Consider the following 21,407-nt stretch of genomic DNA (forward strand, 5'->3'; position numbering starts at 1 on the left):
ACGATTATCACATTAATTATTTTACATCAGAAAAAAATAAAGCGTGTAAATTTCTTCATCTTTATTTAATTCAGAGAGACATTTGAAGATTTTAATTTATTTCCTAACGTATGATAGTTTTCACTCTGACTCTAAAGACGGCTTTAAGCTAGTGTTATAAATACTGATGGGACATGCTTTTAACTCGTGCTCGCTTCGGCAGCACATATACTAAAATTGGAACGATACAGAGAAGATTAGCATGGCCCCTGCGCAAGGATGACACGCAAATTCGTGAAGCGTTCCATATTTTGCTCAAAGAACACATTTTAACTATTAAGACAAGTCAGTAGGACATTATGAAGATGGGCTTGGGAAAAATTATTGCTTGTTTCTAGCATAAGTACCATAAGATCTGTTTTACTCTTTTAGTATCTGCCAGGTACTTGCACCTGGTTTGGCTGCTGTTGGAAGCAGGGTGGTTGCATACAGGCCTGCCCTCCCTGCATCTCTTCAGCCCTGTTAAAGGGCCTATCTGCCAGTGACTCCAGCACAGTGAGATGAGGGGTAAGGGAGACCAGATCATCCCCCTCACTTCGCTGGTATTGGCTGTGTGGCTGCAGGCAGGCCAACCCTCCATGTGTCTCTTCCTTTCAGCCCTGTTAAAGGGCCGCCTTGCAGGTAGGCCTTCCCTGAGTGGCCCTTTGAGCAGACCAAGCAGGACCAGCACAGCCCAATAGGCTGGTTCATAACTCCGTACATTCACTAAAAGAGCCATCACCCTCCTCCACGGTCTTCAACAAACAAAAACATTTCTGCAGTCGTCTCAACACATCATCCCCAGAAGACGACTCCAGACCAGATCGTTGAGGAGAAAGGAGGCCCCCATCTTGATCCCTCCTCACAGCACCAGAAAGAAGCACACAAGCCACATTTCCCAAAGAGGCACACCCCAGACAACCCTAATCCTGCAACCAACGGCCTTGCTTTCTAAAGGCTGACGCAGGATCCCCTCTACCAACGGACAACCTTGAATCAGCACCATTAGGAGAGAGGACGCCAACAGTCTTGCTCCTATGGAGACCTCACCCACTAACCCCTCAAAAGGACCCTTCTCCCCCCCCCCCACTCCAAGCACATGCCTTGATAACCCAGATCCCCTGCCTCTCTACCCCTCTAAATTGCATCCTCCTTTCCCACCCGCATCCTATACCCATGCCAACCCCTCCCTCTTCTTTCAAAGCCTCCCACAGCAAAACAAATGCACATTATCCTGCTACTCTCCCTGCTCCTAACAAACTGGAAAGTTGCAGGGCAGAGGGCACATTTTCCCAATCCCAGTAGTACTAATAGCCAATAGCCCAGAAACCTAGTAAACTGATCATCCTACATACACAACAGCAAACCCCCAAACATGAGGGAGAAGACCATCATTCACTCCAATGAATACATCACCTTCCAACTCCCACATCCAGCCAAATAACTTTCTTTACCCAAAAAGGACCAACATAAAGTGAACAGAATACATCCCAATTGTGCGTACATGAACATCAGAGCAATAGGTCCAAAGGTGGACCTAATAAACGACTGGTTAGAGCAGGGGTCAGGAAACTTTTGGCTGAGAGAGCCATAAAAATGACATATTTTAAAATATAATTCCGTGAGAGCCATACAATATGTTTAAAAACTAAATGCAAGTAAATGTGTGCATTTTATGTAACACCAACACTTTTAAAGTACAATAAGTCTCTGAATTATTTTTAATAACGTTGTTATGCAGTTGCTAACCAATGATAAATAAAGTAGTTCTTACCATTAATGCGACTTCTGGTGCTACATGGTTTTGCTGATGGCTTTGTAGTCTGGTTGATACGTGGTGGTTAAATTTCATGCAGGCTTGAGACTTCCATCCGTTAAACATGATCGTAGGTTGGTCTTAATGTTCTTTAGATGTGAGAGACTGTGTGTCACCGACAGCATACCTTGCAATCACGCTGAACTGGGATAAATGGCTTACATCTGTTGACTCATCCAAAGCAAGAGAAAAAAAATGGTGCTGCATTTATGTCCTTCACTTGTGTTGCCTCAATTTGATTTGCCATCATGATGGTACGATCGTGAACAGTTCTTGCCGACAGAGGCATGTCTTTTATTTGTTTGATTATCTTGTCTTTATCCGAAAAGTCATCAAAAAGTTCATTGGCAACATCAAGCATGAATGTTTTGGCATACTCCCCATCTGTGAATGGCTTTCTGTTTCTCACAATTGCTAAAGCACCAGCAAAGCTAGCCGAATTCCAGTCGCCTTGTAGGGTCCAAACACGGAGTTGCTGCTGACTAGCTTGCACTCTGCACAGTAGCTCTTGACATGCTTTCTTCCTGCTGTCCCCCGCAGGATATTTCGATGCAAATGTAGTATGGCGTGTGTCGAAGTGCTGCTTTATATTTGACCGTTTCATCGATGCAATTTTATCATTGCATATTAGACACACTGCAAAACCTGCTCTCTCCACAAAGGCAAATTCCTCTGTCCATTCCTGCTGAAAATTACAATACTTGTCATCTTTTTATCTTTTAGCCATCTTCTTCAATAAAAGGGTTTCTGCAATTAGCTAGCTGACTGAGGTGGGGAGGATACCACCCCAGGTAGTGGTCTGTGGGGCAGGGCAGAGGTAATGAAGGCAGGGTAGCCAATTGCGGGTGTAGCTGGTGGGATGGGAAGCCGGGGCCTCAATTTGGGGCTGCCTGTGAATGACGATGCGGCTTCAGGCCCGTTCGGCTGCGGATGCTGCGGGGCAAGGTAGGGTGGGTTCCAAGGATGCCGGATGCGGATGTGATGCAGACAAGGGCATGGCCTGCACTCGGCGGAAAGAAGACGTGTTCTTCTTTCCCAGCATGCATCAATCAAGTCCCAGCCAAGAATCTTGCCCATGCATTCATATAGTCACAGAGGGATACTGGGGAGATTAGGGAGGGGGTGTTCTGGAGCAATAACAAATGAAGTAGGCACACTCACAACTTGTCCCCTTCACTGGTATAGCTTGCTGCGGTCCAAGCTAGAATCTGCAGCTGGGGGAGGTGCCACACTGTGCAGAGCATCGGAAGATGGCTGCCGCTGTCCCTGTCCTGGCTCAGATCCAATCCGGCTCTGTGTCGGCGGCTCCCACTTCCGGGTGACCGGCAGAATGTCCCCAATGGTCTGGGTAGGTCTGCTCGGGTGTCCTCTGCTGCAGTGCACATCTTGGAGAAGATTTTTCTCTACTGCAGCAGAGGAGCACATAGTGTGTGCGGCCGCTCTCCTTGGCTGGCCGCCCCTGGAAGTCAGAGTGTCACGTTGGCAGCGAGTCAGATACAGCCATCAAAAGAGCCACATCTGGCTTTCGAGCCATAGGTTCCTGACCCCTGGGCTAGAGAATGAGAAGTTAGGATGCCTATTCCTCGCCGAAATCTGGCTAACCTCTGACTCCAACCCCCGTATAACAGAATTCTGTTCACCAGGCTACAAGCTAGAGGTGGTCTGTCGAGAGAAACAAATGAGGAGGTGGTCTGGCCATCCTAGCCAAAAACAATTTAAACATCAATATCCTGAACAAAGCCTCCACTCCCTACATGGATCTGCTTGCCTGCCAATTATTTGTTGACAAGCTAAAAGGCTCCTTGAGCTGCCTTCTCTGCTACATAGCACCAGGGTAATGGTGTGCTGCAAGACCAGAATTTGAAGATTTTGTTTTCCGAAACTCATTATCGTCAGCAGACCTAAACCTACACCACAAAGACCATTCCTCCAAACAAGTAGAAAATCTCCTCTCATTTCTCAAAGCTCTGTCCTACAAGATTCTAGACCTCCAAGCCACCCACAAGAAAGGTCACCAACTAGATACAGCAGCCTACATGACCCAACAACCTATCTCACCTGACATCCACATCTCCAGCGGGGTACGGATCCGCTCCCTCTGGTATACCTCAACATTAAATGGGCACAAGCAAGGCAAAACCAAACACCTTTACTGTTCAAAGCACACTGGCTTCCCATTTCACATAGAATTATATATAAAATATTACTCCTCACATTCAAAACCCTAAAAACAAATGTCTCATAATTCATAAATAGACTTCTAATTCCCTATACACCCTCAACATCTACTGGCAATTCCTTCATTATGCCACATAAATTATAACACAACCCGATCTTCTATCTTTTCAGTAACTGCCCCCAACTGTGGAATTCTATCCCAATCCATATAAGAGAAGAACCCCTATTAGACCACTTTTAATCAAAGTAGAAGTCATTCTTATTCAAGGATGCCTTCAATGTATGAACCCTTATTTCTAAAGCTTCGCTCAGACAGGATCCCTCCCTATTGTACTTGCCTTAAATGTCTCACTGTCCTATCTACTGATTGAGTTCCCCCCCAACCTTATGTCCCTTGTGCATTGGTCTAGAACAATGGTTCCCAAATCTGTCCTGGAGGACCCCCAGGCCAGTCGGGTTTTCAAGATAACCTTAATGAATATGCATGACAGAGATTTGCATAAAATGGAGATGCCAGGAATGCAGATCTGCTCCATGCATATTCATTAGGGCTATCTTGAAAACCCCACTGGCCTGGGGGTCCTCCAGGACAGGATTGGGAACCACTGGTCTAGAACTACAAGTATGTATCACCGTGATTGAACACCTCCTTAGAATTTTTTTGCTACTTCAGCTTGTCTGTAGTGTTCTTTGCTCACATGTTTAAAGACAATAGACTGTTTTCAGTCCAATTCTTTATAAGTGAGTTTGCAAACCATTGGACCCCTGAGGAAGGCGTGTTCGCTGAAACATGGACCATGTAGGGTCTGGTTGGATTTTTATCACTGTATTTTTTATCATTGTACTTTTTAAATTGAATTTTCATGTTTTTATATGTCAGTGTTTAATAAATTATCTCCAAAATATCTGTATCCACAGTTTTTTGTTTTTATTTTCATTGAGCATCTCCCCTATACATCCAGACGCGGTGATTGGCGGCGTCAGTTAAAACAGAGAGAACAACGTTGGATATATCTGCTGCAATCGGTCCAACCAATAGGATTGAATGCCCGAATTGAGAGGGTGCAATTTTTTGGTTGAAGTTATGAGGATTGGTTGGTGGGCTGGAGCTGAGTAGTGATTGGTCTGCGGGCTTCAAGAGGTGGAGTCTGGATTAGTAGAAGAGCTGCAAACTGCAGCATTTCCTGGTGCCAGTAACAAATTGTTTGTGGAATGTGTGAGTTATGTATGGAGGGTCGTGTTTGATTGCCTATGATGCAGGAAGTATTACACCCCTGACGCAACAAGAGCGAAACGGAGATTTCCCCGTTGGGTGGGTTGACTGGCTTCGGAGTCCAGGCAGTAGTGCATGATTACTGTGCACATTGGAGAACGCTGGGACTTCTTTGGCAACTAAGTCTTTTTTTGCTTTTTCTGCTCATGTTGCAATATTAGTGACTGTTCTCCACACAATGGACTTTGAGTAGTGGCACTGGTAGCCAGGGGGCGCTATGGTAAGCTATATTGGAATGGATAGTGTGCAAGAAAAAATTTGAATACGTTGTAGATTTGTTCTACACATGAGATTCTGGGTAAATCTAGTTAGATACATATGTGATAGTTAAGGCCACACCTGATTAGAAGCTCCGTGATCAACTTGCGTTGCCTTCCCGATCTACCGGTCGATTGCAATCGACGTATTGGGCACCCCTGATATAGGATTTCACATATAGATAGTTTATATGTACCTTAACAATAATTATTGAATTTGAATGAAATATGACGGGTGGCTGAGAGTGACTGAATGGGATCCCAGACTTTGTGTTAGAGAGTGTTTGATTATGAGAGTGAATGTATATTAAATATAGAATGGGTTTTGAAAACATATTTTTATATATTTTAAACTTTGATAAATCATTTAGAGACAACATCTGGAAATGGTTAAGCTAATGTCAGGGACACTGTTACCATGGAAGCGACATTCTAGGAGGCCTGCTTGCCATTTCAGTGCTCCTTTAAGCCCATATTAGGAAATTCTTAGTAAGGGGGGTTCAGACACAGAAAAGGCCCAAACTGACAGCATTTGAGTACAATTTGGTCAGACAGCTGTTTTGATTCGAATGTTAGAGAACACTGGGGGTATATTTTAATGGTTTATACATATTTAGAATGCTTTGTGAACAACTAGTAATTATGTTAAAAGGAATGTTGGCTGATTGGTAGATGAGGAGTGATGTCATATTGGTCACTGCGAAAGTATATAAGTGAACCTTGTGGGACTGGTTTTTGAGTTCATATTTATCAGGAAAGATGTACTTTGACATGCCTGACTATATATGACTCCATTGCACAAATACCTTTTGATATGAGATTTTTCTGTCAATTTCAATAAACAATATCTGATTGGACACATTTGTGCAATTATCATTATTCGTGAACACCTAAGAGCGGGGCTAGTGCATTACGGCTGCTTAACTTGTGAATTTTTGGCGTGGTTTTTGGGGGCTGCTATAGTGCCTTGTTTTTTTCCATCATTGCTGATTTAACACACATGTGCAAGTGGTTTCAGTTGGTCTGCTTGCAAGACACAAAAGTTTTTTGCCATATGAAGCTAAACTGAGCCTTTTTCTCCACTTTTTTTCTGTGTCTTTCTTTCTCAAGGTGTGGTTGAGTGAGTGATGTGTGTATAGGGTGGTGTGGCCTTGCAGTGTCCCAAAGATCCCTTGGTGTTCCATTAAGGGCATACATAGAGGTGGTTGTTGATTGTATCTGTCCTTTTCCTTAGGTGGTTTGAGTGGTAGAAAAACTGAACCAGTTTATTGCATAGTGTGGCGGGAGAGTAACAGGGGTGGGACAACAGGGCTGTTCTATTGTGCATTGTGACTAGCGGGTGATGGAGGTAGATGGGCTGTACTGGCCCGAGCTGGGCCAGGAAGATAAACCTTAAAAGTTCTGAGCTACAGAGGTCTTCTGGATGGATCTTACACCTCATGCCCTAAATCGTATATTGAACACGTGAACTATAGTTATTTGTTGACATTCAGTGTGCTGTACAATTGATACTGATGTTGGGGATGGGGAGGAGTTGGATAAAGTGCATGTACACAGAAACATTGAAATGTCTTGTACTATTGTTTATGTTTTTCGCTTGGAAATTAATCAAAAATATTTAAACATAAAAGTGCTGAGCTACAATCATATTCTGTGTTATGAAATGGGGATGCTCTGGGAATCAGCAGTTCAAGAGGGCAGTAGCATTTCTACTATTAGCATATACAAGTTATGAAAACTGGCCCTATTAAGCCAAGCCCAAAACACTGGCATCTCTACTTTATTACATTTAATGAATGTATTTTCACAACCTCTAATCTAATGGATTGTGATAAGAAAATCCCACAGCATAAAAGTAATTAAAATCTGATTAAAGGCATGAGACTTTCTCCTCAGAAGGAACAAAGGGGAAAAAATGTGTTGAATTTTAAACACTACTGCCAACTTCCACTGAAGCCGAGATCAGTCACAGGACAGGAACATTCCATTTCTATTATGCCACAGGCAAACTCCGCCATCACAATGTTCTGAGGATGCTTTTGGAAGTGAAGATGTATCGGAGTGGGTAAGAGATTATAAATTAAGGGAATCTGATTTATACTGTCTCACATATATTTAATGATCTTGTTTTGCTAGGAGAAAAAAAATGTGGTTTCCATGGAAGATAAATATCCATGATTAGGCAAGCTTGATAGTAATGGTGCTATAAGAGTTGGTAGCTACTTTGTGATGGATTGGCCATACGAAGATGGGCTACTGCGCTAGATGGACCAGTGATCTGATCCAGTAAGGCTATTTTTATCTTCTTATGCCACTGACCCTGCAGACATCTCTGAGTGACAGGCTGTGAAAGGGCTCACACAGTATCCACAGATAAGAACATAAGAATTGCCATACTGGGACAGACAAAGGTCCATTAAGCCCAGTATTCTGTTTCCAACAGTGGCCAACCCAGGTCCCAAGAACCTAGCTAGATCCCAAGTAGCAAAACAGATTCTATGCTGTTCATCCTAGGAATAAGCAGTGAATTTCCCCAAGCCATCTCAATAATGGCCTATGGACTTCTCTTTTAGGAAATTATTCAAACCTTTTTTAAACCCTGCTAAGCTAACTGATTTCACCACATTCTCTGGTAATGAATTCCAGAGTTTAATTACATGTTGCGTGAATACATATTTTCTCTGGTTTTAAATCTACTACTTAGTAGCTTCATACGGCCCCTAGTCTTAATATTTTTGGAAAGAGTGAACAAGCAATTTACCTCTATCCTTTCCACTCTACTCATTATTTTATAGACCTCTACCATATCACCCCAAACCGTCTCTTCTCCAAGCTGAAGGGCCCTAGCCGCTTTAGCCTTTCCTCATAGGGAAGTCATCCCATCCCTTTTATAATATTTGTCTTCATTCTCTGTACCTTTTCTAATTCCGCTATATCTTTTTTGAGATATGGTGACCAGAACTGCACACAGTATTCAAGGTGCGGTCATACCATAGAACAATACAAGATCATTATAATATTTTCATCTTTGTTTTCAATTCCTTTCCTGATAATTCTTAACATTCTATTTGCTTTCTTAGCAGCCACCACACATTGAGCTGAGGGTTTCAATGCACCCTCAACAATGACACCTAGATCCTTTTCCTGGGCAGTGACTCCTAACACAGAACCCAGCATCACATAGCTATAGTTCGGGTTCCTCTTTCCCACATGCATCACTTTGCACTTGCTCACATTAAATATCATTTGCCATTTTGACACCCAGTCTTCCAGTCTCTCAAGGTCCTCTTGTAATTTTTCACAATCCTCTTGTGATTTGAACAACTTTGTGTCATCAGCAAATTTAATTATCTCACTAGTTATTCTCATCTCTAGATCATTGATAAATATGTTAAAAAGCAGCAGTCCCAGCACAGACCCCTGGGGAACCCCACTACTTACCCTTCTCCATTGAGAATACTGACCATTTAAATCCACTCTCCGTTTTCTGTCTTTCAATCCATAAAAGGACATTGCCTTCTATTCCATGACTTTCTAATTTACTCAGAAGTCTTTCATGGGGTACTTTGGCAAATGCCTTTTGAAAATCCAAATACACAATATCAATCACCAGCAAGTGTGCCTGCATTTCCCCTGCTTGTCTCTGGAGAATATAAATTTCATCCTTCTGCAATACAACTTTCAAGAAGGGGATATTAGCTAGACACTGTAGCATAGTAAGGGTGAGTGGCGCCCTTGCCCGCCCCACCCCTGCCGTGCATGCACCCCCTCCCCCTTTACCTTTTTAAGTTATCTGGCATAAGCAGCATGCCCACATTGGGGTCAGCTTGCCCTCTGACTTCACTTCCTAGGTGTGGGTCCCGGAAGTGACATCAGAGACAGCTCCAATGCCAATGCCAAAGCAACCTTGCGCTGGAGAAGTAAAAAAGGTACGAGGTAAGGCAAGGGGCACACATATATGGCAAGGAGAGAAGGGAATTGTGCCCGGGAAAGACCGCTAACCCCCTTACTACACCACTGCCTAGACATATCTACCAGAAAGAAGATTATTGAGGTAAGAACCTAATCTTCCGCTCTTATGATCAGGCCAGCATTTAAAACCTTCTGCCAAATGACTCCTGTCCCTCTAACTCTGTGAGCATGCAGCGGCAGCAACTACTCAATACCCTCCACATTCCTAACAGGTTTAGACAAGTTCCTGGAAGAAAAGTCCATAGTCTGCTATTGAGACAGACATGGGGGAAGCCATGGCTTGGCCAGGGATCAGTAGCATGGCCTATTGCTATTATTTGGGTTTCTGCCAAGTACCTGTGACCTGGATTAAGAACATAAGACTAGCCTTACTGGGTCAGACCAATGGTCCATCAAGTCCAGTAGCCCGTTCTCACGGTGGCCAATCTAGGTCACTAGTACCTGGCCAAAACCCAAAGAGTAGCAATATTCCATGCTACCGATACAGGGCAAGCAGTGGCTTCCTCTATGTCTCTCTCAATAACAGACTATGAACTTTTCCTGCAGGAACTTGTCCAAACCTTTCTTAAAATCAGCTATGCTAGAAGGAAGTGATGTCATCCCGGTGTATGGCTGCCTAATCCGAGAGCTCCGACAGGGCTGAGGTGAAAAGTGGAGTTTAGCGCTTCCAGTGCAAAGTAATTTTGGCGACTCGAGAGATTTGGCATAGCTCTAGTCATGGCGACTCGAAAAAAACTAGAAAAATATAAATATTTTGGAAAAGGAGGGGAAAAATCGGCGTCAGACCTGCCGGGTGAGAGTGTGGAGAAAAACAAGATGGCTGCGGGGCCCTCGACTCAATCTGAGTCGGAGGGTGAAGGCATACCGGCACACCAGATAGAGCCTGGGAGTGAGGCACATAAGACTTTGCAGATGTGGTTCCGTGAACTGAAAAGAGGAAATGGTAGGGGTCCCACTTGATGTGAAAACAGCCCTGGCAGAGCTACACGCTGATGTCGGGGAACTCGGGGCCCGGGTCTCCGTGACTGAAGACCATGTGGAGACACTATCCACATCTGGGTCGGAGACTAAAGACAATACTAACCACATTTCTATGGAATTACAAAAGTTGCAGGTGGAGGATCTTGAAAATCGGTTCCGCCATTGTAACTTGAGATTTAAAGGCATACCCAATGTGGAAGTGTACTGCGACTGCAAGTTGGTGGTGTGGGAGTTTTGTCAGCAACTCCTTAGCGCAGCTGGAGCGGTGGTGCCAGATGATATCTTGCTGCAACGGGCTCATCGTAGCTTGGGGCTATCCCGAGGACAGGGAGCAAAGGATATTATTGCCTGTTTTAGGGATTTCGCTTTGAAGGAAAAGGTTTTGCAAGCGGCACGCCGTCAGCCGCAATTTTGGTGGAAGGAATTGGAAGTGAGGGTTTATCAAGATTTAGCCTAGTCCACACTGCAGAAACGTAAAGCCTTTAAGGAAGTTACACAGGCATTACGTGTTGGGGGTTACAAATACCGCTGGCTTTTCCCCTTTGGAATCTGGCTGACAGTTAATGGGAAGTCTAAGCGAGTAAGTACTGTAGTGGAAGTATGGGCTGCGCTACGGAATTTGGGTTGTGCAAATCTTCCTGCTGCAGCACCCATCATGGAGACTGCAATGACTTCTGGACTGCATGGGACCTGGACTACAGTGTTGAGATCGGGCAAGAAAGCTGCTAAAACTGCTACCTGAAGGAATTCTTGGACCCCATTAGAGGGTTTCTTTGGACATTTATGGACATGGGTACTGCTGAGTTGGATGTGGGTATAGCCCTTTATACTCTTTTATTTTCTGCTTTACCCTATATGTCAGAATTGTGAGTTTGCTGGGTCTATGATTTTTGCTCTGCTCAGGTTGGACGGGGTGGGGTGCAAGGTTGAGGAATTGGAGGTTTGGTTTGTTAAATTAATGTTTGGATGGGGGTGGGGAGGGGTTCCCCCTATTTCTCTTTCCCTTTTCCTAGTTTGGGATATTCTCCTGATTTCTCAGTTGGGCTGTGGTGGAGGTTCTCATTTAGGGGTTGGATGATAAGAGTAGGGATGTTATTTGAGGTTAATTTGGGGAAGCAGGGGGTTGGGATATCACTTTCTACTGACTGGCTGGTCTTGGCAAGGGAGGATCAGCAACCTGCAGGGGGGGAGGGAGTGGGAGTGCTCTGAGGGGGGGATAGAAAACTTTTTACTATAGAGTCCTGGAATGTCAATGGGATGAACAGTCCGGGTAAACGGAGTATAGTATATCGTGAATTGCTGAGGTTACAGTGGGATGTTTGCTTCAGGAGACTCATCTGAGGCCTCGAGATGTGGGAGTGCTGCACTCGCCTACTTTTGAGCAAGTTTGGACTCATCAATGGCTATTCTGGTGCGCAAAGGATTAGGATTAGTGGTGCAGCAGGTGTATCGTGATTCTATAGGGAGATGTTTGGCTCTTCAGGGTACCTTAGAAGGCAGAGTTCTCACTATTATTAACTTACTAGTATTTTAACCCGTTACATTAACGGGTGCTAGAATATATGTCTGTCTGTCTTTCTTTATTTCTGTCTCTCTCTCCCTTCCGCTGTCTTTCTTTCTTTCTGTCTGTCTCTCTCCCTGGCCCCCTTTGTCTGTCTGTCTCTCCCTGCCCCTGTGTCTTTCTTCTTTTCTCTCTCCCTTCCTCCCGCTGTCTGTCTTTCTTTCTATCTATCTGTCTGTCTCTCTCCCTGCCTCCTATGCAGCAGCATTTCTCTCCCCTCCAATTCCCTGTGCAGCAGCCACAGCAGCATTCCCTCCCCCTCCATTTACCTCCCCCCACACCACTTCCCTGTGCAGCATTAGCATTTCCCCTACCCCCCTTTCCCTTCTCGCGGTCTAGCCAGCTTCTTTAGTCCGTTGCCGCCACCCCCCCTTCCCTTTCCACGGTCCCAACAAACCTGCCGACTCCAGCAGCGTCTGCAGCACTGTACACACGCTGTTCAGGGCCTTCTATTGCCCTGATTTGCTCTACCGCGTCTCTGATGATGTCATCAGGAACGTGCCAGAGTAAATCAGGGCAGTAGAAGGCCCCGAAGCAGAATGAGCAGAGTGCTGCAGGCTGCTGCAGTCAGCAGGTTTGGAGTCAGGACCGCGGGAAGGGGGGAGGCGGCAAGACGTCGGGAGAACTGACTTACTAATCCTGTGGAGAGCAGGAAGTCCAGCGCTGGCGGCCAGTCCTGCGTGTGTAGGTAGGGGCTGGAGACTCGCACATGCGCACTCCTGCGGCCACGGACCTACAGAACATGGAACAGGGAACACGCAAGTAGGAGTTTTATTAAATAGGATATGGCCCTACCGAAGGTCAGGCTGGATTTTACAATTCTCTTGTTCTTGACTTGGTGAGTTTTGTCTACTTGGGGGGACATAAGAACATAAGCAATGCCTCTGCTGGGTCAGACCTGAGGTTCATCGTGCCCAGCAGTCCGCTCACGCGGCGGCCCTACAGGTCCAGGACCTGTGCAGTAATCCTCTATCTATACCCCTCTATTCTCTATTCCAGCAGGAAATTGTCCAATCCTTTCTTGAACCCCAGTACTGTACTCTGCCCTATTATGCTCTCTGGAAGCACATTCCAGGTGTCTACCACACGTTGGTAAAGAAGAACTTCCTAGCATTCGTTTTGAATCTGTCCCCTTTCAACTTTTCTGAATGCCCTCTTGTTCTTTAATTATTCGAAAGTTTGAAGAATCTGTCCCTCTCTACTCTCTCTATGCCCTTCATGATCTTGTAAGTCTCTATCATATCCCCTCTAAGTCTCCTCTTCTCCAGGGAAAAGAGGCCCAGTTTCTCCAATCTCTCAGTGTATGAAAGGTTTTCCATCCCCTTTATCAGACTTGTCACTCTCCTCTGAACCCTCTCGAGTAACGCCATGTCCTTCTTAAGGTACGGCGACCAATATTGGATGCAGTACTCCAGATGCGGATGCACCATCACCCGATACAATGACAGGATAACTTCTTTCATTCTGGTTGTAATACCCTTCTTGATTATGCCTAGCATTCTGTTTGCCTTCTTAGCGGCCGCTGCGCACTGTGCCGTCGGCTTCATTGTCATGTCCACCATTACCCCCAAGTCCCTTTCTTGGGTACTCTCATTTAATAATATCCCTCCCATCGTATAGTTGTACCTCAGGTTTCTGTTTCCCACATGTACTACTTTACGTTGAACTTCATCTGCCATCTCGTCGCCCATTCCCCTAGTTTGTTCAAGTCCCTTTGCAATTCTTCGCAGTCCTCTTTAGTCCGAGCTCCACTAAATAGTTTAGTGTCATCTGCAAATTTTATTATTTCGCACTTCGTCCCTGTTTCTAGATCATTTATGAATATATTAAATAGCAGCGGCCCGAGCACCGAGCCCTGCGGGACCCCACTCGTGACCCTCCTCCAGTCCAAGTAGTGGCCTTTCACTCCTACCCTCTGTTTCCTACCCGCCAACCAGTTTCTGATCCATCTATAGCTCTCCTTCCACCCCATGGTTCTTCAGTTTCCAGAGTAGGCGTTCATGGGGCACCTTGTCAAAGGCTTTTTGGAAATCTATGTCTATGGGGTCTCCTTTGTCCATCCGTTTGTTAATTCCTTAGAAGAATAGCAATAAGTTTGTTAGGCACGATCTCCTCTTGCAGAAACCATGTTGGCTGGTTATCAGAAGTTTGTTTCTTTCAAAATGTTCATCGAAGTTTTCTTTTATCAGTGCTTCCGCCATTTTCCCTGGAACCGAGGTCAGACTCACCGGTCTGTAGTTTCCCGGGTCACCTCTTGATCCCTTTTTAAAGATGGGCGTAACGTTGGCTATCTTCCAGTCCTCCGGGACCATGCCTGTTTTCGGGGATAGATTGCAAATTTGCTGCAGTAGTTCTGCTATCTCCTCCTTTAATTCGTTCAGAACCCTTGGATGGATTCCGTCCGGACTCGGGGATTTGTCAGTTTTTAGTTTTTCTATCTGCCTGCATACATCTTCAAGGCTCACTTCCATGGATGTTAATTTTTCTGCTTGATTTCCATTGAAGAATTGCTCAGGTTCCGGTATGTTGGATGTGTCTTCGTTTGTGAATACAGACGAAAAGAACATGTTAAGTCTTTCTGCCACTTCTTTCTCCTCCTTCACCACTCCCTTCCTGTCTCCATCGTCTAGCGGTCCCACCTCCTCCCTAGCCAGTTGCTTCCCTTTAACATATCTAAAGAACGGTCTGAAATTTCGTGCTTCCTTGACTAGTCTCTTTTCATACTCTCTTTTGGCTTTTCGAACCACTTGGTGACATTCTTTTTGATACTTCCTATGCTCTTTCCAGTTCCCCTCAGTTTTGTCCTTTTTCCATTTCCTGAATGAATTTTTCTTATTGCCTATTGCTTCCTTCACTATTTTAGTTATCCACTCCGGGTCTTTTGTTTGACTCTTTTTGCACCCCTTTCTGAATCTGGGGATATACAGATTTTGCGCCTCGCTCACCGTGTTCTTGAGAAAAGACCAGGCATGTTCTACCGTTTGCCATTTTTTGGAAGTGTTCCTAAATTTCTTCCTTACCATTTCCCTCATTGCTTCGTAGTTTCCTTTCCTGAAGTTAAAAGTTGTCGCTATGGTTCTCTTTCCTTTCGGTATTCCTACCTCAACCTTGAACTTGATCATGTTATGATCGCTGTTTCCCAACGGTCCCACTACCTCTACTTCCTTTGCAGGTCCCCTTAACCCATTTAAGATTAGATCCAGAGTGGCATTTCCTCTTGTTGGTTCTCTAACAAGCTGCTCCATGAAACAATCCTGTATAGCCTCCAGGAATTCTGTCTCCCTAGCGCATTTTGGATCATTCCCGGGGGGGCTCTCGGGCGCCTTCTAGAGCCTCTCGTAGGGCCTTTCTTGCTTTGATGGCCTCCCTGGGATTGGTTGATTGCTGGCACCTGCTGCACCCCTCTCAACAATCTTATACCCATTATTCTCATGCTCACCGATCTTATACTCGGATTGATGGACTTTGGACTCATCAAAATCAGTGGGGAGACATGAGGCAGACAGAAATTAGCCCCATACAGTATCAGATCATGCCCCTATCTGGGTTACCTGTGTGGGATACTGGGAAGTGGAAGTTCAGCACAATTTTTGGAGACTCAACGAATCTCTACTAAAACACACTCAGGTACTGCAGGAAGTGGAAGATGCTATTGTCCAATACCTTCAGTTTAATGATACTGGTTTGGTTAGTGATTCTATTCTGTGGGATGTTCTAAAAGTAGTAATTCGAGGTGTATTTATTAAGTTGAGGGCTCGTCTTAAGAGAATGAGAGAACTGCGCTCCTTGGCTCTTCGAGAGCGTCTAATTAGTTTGGGGCACTCCCATCAGAGATACCAGGATCCCATAGTGTATGAACAATTGGTGAAGGTGCGTGCAGAACTTTCTGTTCTACAAATGGAGGAAATTGATTTTTCCAGATTGAGATTGTGTCAGACTATATATGAGTATAATAATAAGGCTGGGTCGCGGTTGGCTCGGTTTATAAAAGTACGGCAGGCTAGGGCGACTATTACGCGCATAAGGGATGCAGAAGGGGTTGAACATCTTACTGACGGTTTCATTGGAGCCGCTTTTTTGTCTTACTATACCAAGCTATATGAGAAGGTAGAAGGGGTGGATTCCGAGTCGATATCCACCTATTTGAATAATATGCCCCTTCCACGATTGGCTGATTCTGACAAGGAATGTCTTAATGAACCCATTACTTTGGGAGAGGTTTTGGGTGTTATTACCCATCTGAAGAATGGGAAGTCTCCCAGATTGGATGGGTATCCTAACTCTTTTTATAAACAATATCGAGATGCTTTGGCTCCCTTATTGGTTCGGGTTGCTAATGGGATGCGGGAGGGACTATCTTTACCACCATCCATGGGAGAGGCGGGCATTTCTGTGTTGCCTAAACCTGGGAGGGATCCGTTGAGCTGCAGGGCGTATCGCCCCATTTCACTTTTAAACATGGACGCTAAAATTTTGCCAAAAGTACTACTAGCTATTAGGCTGGGGAGACGCCTGCCCCAATTGATCCATATGGATCAGTCGGGTTTTATCCAGTGACGCCAGGTTAGTGTCAACATTAGAAGAACATTGCATCTGTTATGGGCAACTCAGCGAGCCCAGGATAAGGTTGCTTTTTTAACCATAGATGCAGAGAAGGTTTTTGATCAAGTTGGTTGGGAATATTTATGGCAAGTGATGGAGCGGATGGGCCTGGGGGATTTCTTTCTAGCTTGGGTGCAGGCATTCTATCGGGCTCCTAGGGCTACCATTCATATTAATGGGAGATATATGCCATTTTTTCCTATTGCTAGAGGTACTCGTCAGGGCTGCCCTTTATCCCCCCTCTTGTTTACTCTTTCCATGGAGCCTATGGCTTTTCGTGTTAGGGAGCATTTACATCTGCGAGGGGTGTGGGTTGGTGAACAGGAACATCGTATTGCCCTATTTGCTGATGATGTATTATTGTATGTGCGTGATCCAGAGCTTTCCCTCCCTATCTTGATTGAGCTTCTCTCTGAATATGGTGCTGTTTATGGTCAACATGGATAAATCTGAGCTGTTGAGAGTCACTTTGACTGAGAGGGATATCTTTTACCTGTAGGGGATGTTTCCATTCAGTTGGGCATTGGGAGTGATTAAATATTTGGGAATCGGTATTTCGAGTGCTCTTACACAGTTATATGCTATAAACTATGCTCATATTGTACAGCGAATTCGGGGGGGATCTTCAAAGGTGGCATGGGTTGTGGTTGTCCTGGTGGGGCAGAATAGCTGTCATCAAAATGAATGTTTTACCCCGTTTATTGTTTTTATTCCAAATTTTGCCAATTCCGGTCCTCTCCTCTGTTTTGAAACAACTGCATGGTTTATTTTTTCAGTTTATTTGGAAGGGGAAATGTCCTCGACTTTCTAGACAGGGCTTGTGGTCCTCCAGATCCTGTGGGGGGTGAGCTCTCCTTAATTTGTTTTGGTATTTTCAGGCTGCGCAGTTATGATTTATCTTAGATTGGGATATAGCTGCGGCGAAGACTGTGGTAGGTATGGAACATTTTGCGGGCCCTCATATCCTGAAGTTCTGATTTTGGACCTCTCTCCCGAACGAGAGGTGCTCGGGGGTCAGGGTAATCCTTTTCTTACACATCTCTTGCGCTTGTGGTGCGAGACACGGCGGAGATAGGGTGCGGGTATAGTACCCTCTATTTTGGGGGCGCTGCGTGATGAACCAGTTTCCTGCAGGTAGAGAGAGTGGTGTCTTTTTGCGTTGGGAGGGCTCAGGTCTACTTACTTTTTGGGATGTTCTGCATAAGGGGATCCTGGTGTCTTTTGAAGCTTTTCAAACTAGTTGTGATCTGTCCAAAGGGGGACTTTCTAGCCTATGCACAACTTAGGCATTTTATTCATTCTCAGGGGTGGGATGGGGTGGACCATGGGCTCTTCTACTCATTTAGAACAATTGTGGATAGTGTTGTGGGGTTTGCCCGGGTCCATCTCAGTTATCAATATTTTAGGGGGTCCACTCCCTTCCATCCCCTCTATAAAACAGCTTGGGATAGGGACCTAGGCTGCTCTTTTCGGACAGGGGCTGGTCCCACATGTGTATTGAGGTGGGTAAGGCTTCCTCCTGTGTTTTAATTCAGGAAAATGCTTATAAAGTCCTTACTTGGTGGTATTTTATGCCTACCCGCTTGCATAAGATGTATCCGGGGGCCTCAGATACCTGTTGGAGATGTGGGGTGGACTTGGGTACTTTCCTCCATGTTTGGTGGGAATGTAAAATTTTGCAACCTTTCTGGAAGAGGGTGGTGGGAACTCTGTCACAATAGTTATAACTCCTTCTTCCTTTTACGCCATAGGGCTGTTTATTGGGCCTCCATAATATATGCTTACATACCTGGCAAACTAAACTTCGCAGGTGGGGTTTGGCAGCAGCCAAGTGCTTGATAGCCAGCCATTGGAAGTGATTGGAGCCGCCTAGCCTATTGGATTGGTCCTTGAAACTTCAAACTTTGAGTGCAATGGAGCTTTCTATTGCAAAAAGACATGGATATTATCTTTCTACTACCCGGACTTGGTCTCTGATTATGGACAAAGTGGACTCTTTGACTTAAGTTTACTGCTGGGGGGTGGGGAGGAGGTTTTGGGGGGGATTGTTTTGTTGGGACGGCTTCCTGAAGAACCAACAGGGGGCTGTCTCATGTTGGGGTCATGTTATAGTGCAATGGGGGTGGGGTACAGTTTGTGCGTGTATATCTGGTTTATAGTTCTTCGGACTGATGCTGTGATTTTCTTTTAGAGATGATAGTACTTTTCTATCTTATTGTTGCATATTGTACTCTATTGTTGTGTACGCTGATATTCACATCAAGATGTTTTGTATACTTTATTCAAAATTCAATAAAAATCTTTTAAAATTAAAAAAAAAAATCAGCTATGCTATCCGCTCTTAACACATCCTCTGGCAGCATGTTCCGGAGCTTAACTATCCACTCTTACCACATCCTCTGGCAGGATATTGAGCTAGATGGACTACTGGTCTGACCCAATATGCCTATTCTTATGTAACATACAACACAATCAACAAAAATCTATGGCTTTGCTCCTTTCAGGGCTTCAAGCCTGTCAGGCACCTCAGCGCCCTAGGGTCTATCTTGAGGGAGGGGGAGGCGCTTTCCATTGCAACCCAGGATTGCTCCTTCCAAGAGGCTCTTCACAACACTGAACAAGGACAGCAAGGCAGTGTTATACAAGTACCAATCACAAGGAATTGGCATCAGGTGATCCCCAGTGCTACAGGGAAGCAGCATCTGATGACAGGTGCTAACTACAAAGAGTCATCAGCAGGCAGGTACCATTCACCGGGAGGCAGCACTCAGTGATTACCAGAACTAAGGGGAGGAAACATCTGATGACTGGCCTGATTCATGATACACATTTCCAGTCTGCACACAGGAAAGGATAAGCAAAAAAATAATAATAATGGACACGCACATTTCCATAGGGTAGTATATTTAGATTTAATATACATAGAAAAGAGTCAAGATACAAGTTCAATTCAATATTGATAAGTTCCTTTTTATATATTGCACAGCAGAAGACCTATTTTTAGAGTGCCGTTAATGCACTTTAATGTACTCTTCTTTTACACTTCTGTTACACCCATCACCAGTAGGTCTTGGGACGTCTGCTTGCAGAGCATGATTGGTGAGCTGACTGCCCTCCATGGAGGAACAAGCCATTCTCCCTCTCTCCCCTGGTGTGCAAACAAGACTTCCTGAATCAGGACACTCTAGAGCCACATTTGCAAATTCTCTAAGTTATGGCTCCTGAACTCATCCTCATTATCAGAAGGTTTGGCAGCTCAATACTCAACAGGCATCAAAAACTTCATTAGGGAAATCGCCTTTACACCAGCGCAAAGTCAATCCATAAATCTGCAGCTTTCAACTTAATCAAGAAACCCACTGCCCTTTGCACATTTAAACACATTAACAAGGTGCTTCTTCTTCTTTTTCCAAGAGGAAATTAAGTGCTAGCACCACTATTCCCCATGCTTGTCATTTATACATAATTACACCATACTGTACAGAGGCAGCTGTGCGGCAGAGAGCTCTTCATAAGTGGGGTTTCACCACACAGCCAGCTTCAAAAATAAAAGAAAGAAAAATCATTATGCTAAAGGAAGAATCTGGAAGCTACAATCAGGGGGCAGCTCAACTTTCCATTTCTTCCCCAATTCAAAGTAATGAGATGCACTGAGATTCCAAGCATCATATAATAAAAATGCACTTCTACAGTATTTCCTGAGGAGTCTGCTGAATGAGTGCTTGACCTCACAGTATCAGTACAAAAGCAGAAGGGAACTTTTAATAATCTGAAGTACCAATGTGGATCAAAAGTAGAGGCCAACTGAATTTCAGTTTCAGACCCAAATGCTAATCTGGTCTTCTTTCAGTTTTAGCAAAAATGCAAGTGTGTTTTTGCCTGAAACGAAAACTATGATGCAGGCCCCACTCCTCTCTCACTCCAGCTTGAACAGGATCAAACTCCCCTCTGATCCCCTCCCCCTTCCTGGACACCCCCCAAGGGCATACCTTCTAAGTATTGGTGGTTCAGTGGTACAAGTTGGGGCAGGAGTGATCCCCTACTCTCTTGCCATTGCCGGCTCCATTATCAAAATGGCTACCATGACTTCACGTGGCAATCTTGTGGGTCTAACACTAGAAGTCACAGAAGCCATCTTGAGACTGGAGTTGTCATAGGTAGGAGTGATTGCCTATTCATGCCGGCTCCAATCTCAAAATAGTTGCCGTGGTCCCTGGTGTCAAGCCAAGTTTCAAGTTCAAGTTTATTAAAATTTGATGCAAACGCTTATATTATTTCAAAGTGAATTACATATATTAAAAATCAGGGGTAATAGAAACTTATAATTATACGCACAAGGAAAAAATTCTTAAGACAGACAAACAGAAACAGGAGGAGAAGGAGTAGAACTACAATATTTTAGAGAAAGGCTTAGACAAGGTTTAGACAAGTTCCTGGAAGAAAAGTCCATAGTCTGTTATTGAGACAGACAAGGGGAAGCCATGGCTTGGCCAGGGATCAGCAGCATGGCCTATTGCTATTATTTGGGTTTCTGCCAAGTACCTGTGACCTGGATTAAGAACATAAGAATAGCCTTACTGGGTCAGACCAATGGTCCATCAAGTCCAGTAGCCAATTCTCACGGTGGCCAATCTAGGTCACTAGTACCTGGCCAAAACCCAAGGCGTAGCAATATTCCATGCTACCAATACAGGGCAAGCAGTGGCTTCCCCCATATCTTTCTCAATAATAGACTATGAACTTTTCTTG

The 21,407-nt window shown here is 44.7% G+C and overlaps 1 non-coding gene across 1 annotated transcript; it reads left to right on the plus strand.

The window, feature by feature from the left end:
- Positions 1–186: 186 nt before the first annotated feature.
- LOC117366265 lies at positions 187–293 on the plus strand. Its single transcript, XR_004540538.1, has one exon. It is a non-coding gene; the product is annotated as a U6 spliceosomal RNA (small nuclear RNA).
- The last annotated feature ends 21,114 nt before the right edge of the window (positions 294–21,407 follow it).

Source organism: Geotrypetes seraphini, chromosome 8 (assembly GCF_902459505.1).
Source record: "Geotrypetes seraphini chromosome 8, aGeoSer1.1, whole genome shotgun sequence".
NCBI classification, from domain to species: domain Eukaryota; kingdom Metazoa; phylum Chordata; class Amphibia; order Gymnophiona; family Dermophiidae; genus Geotrypetes; species Geotrypetes seraphini.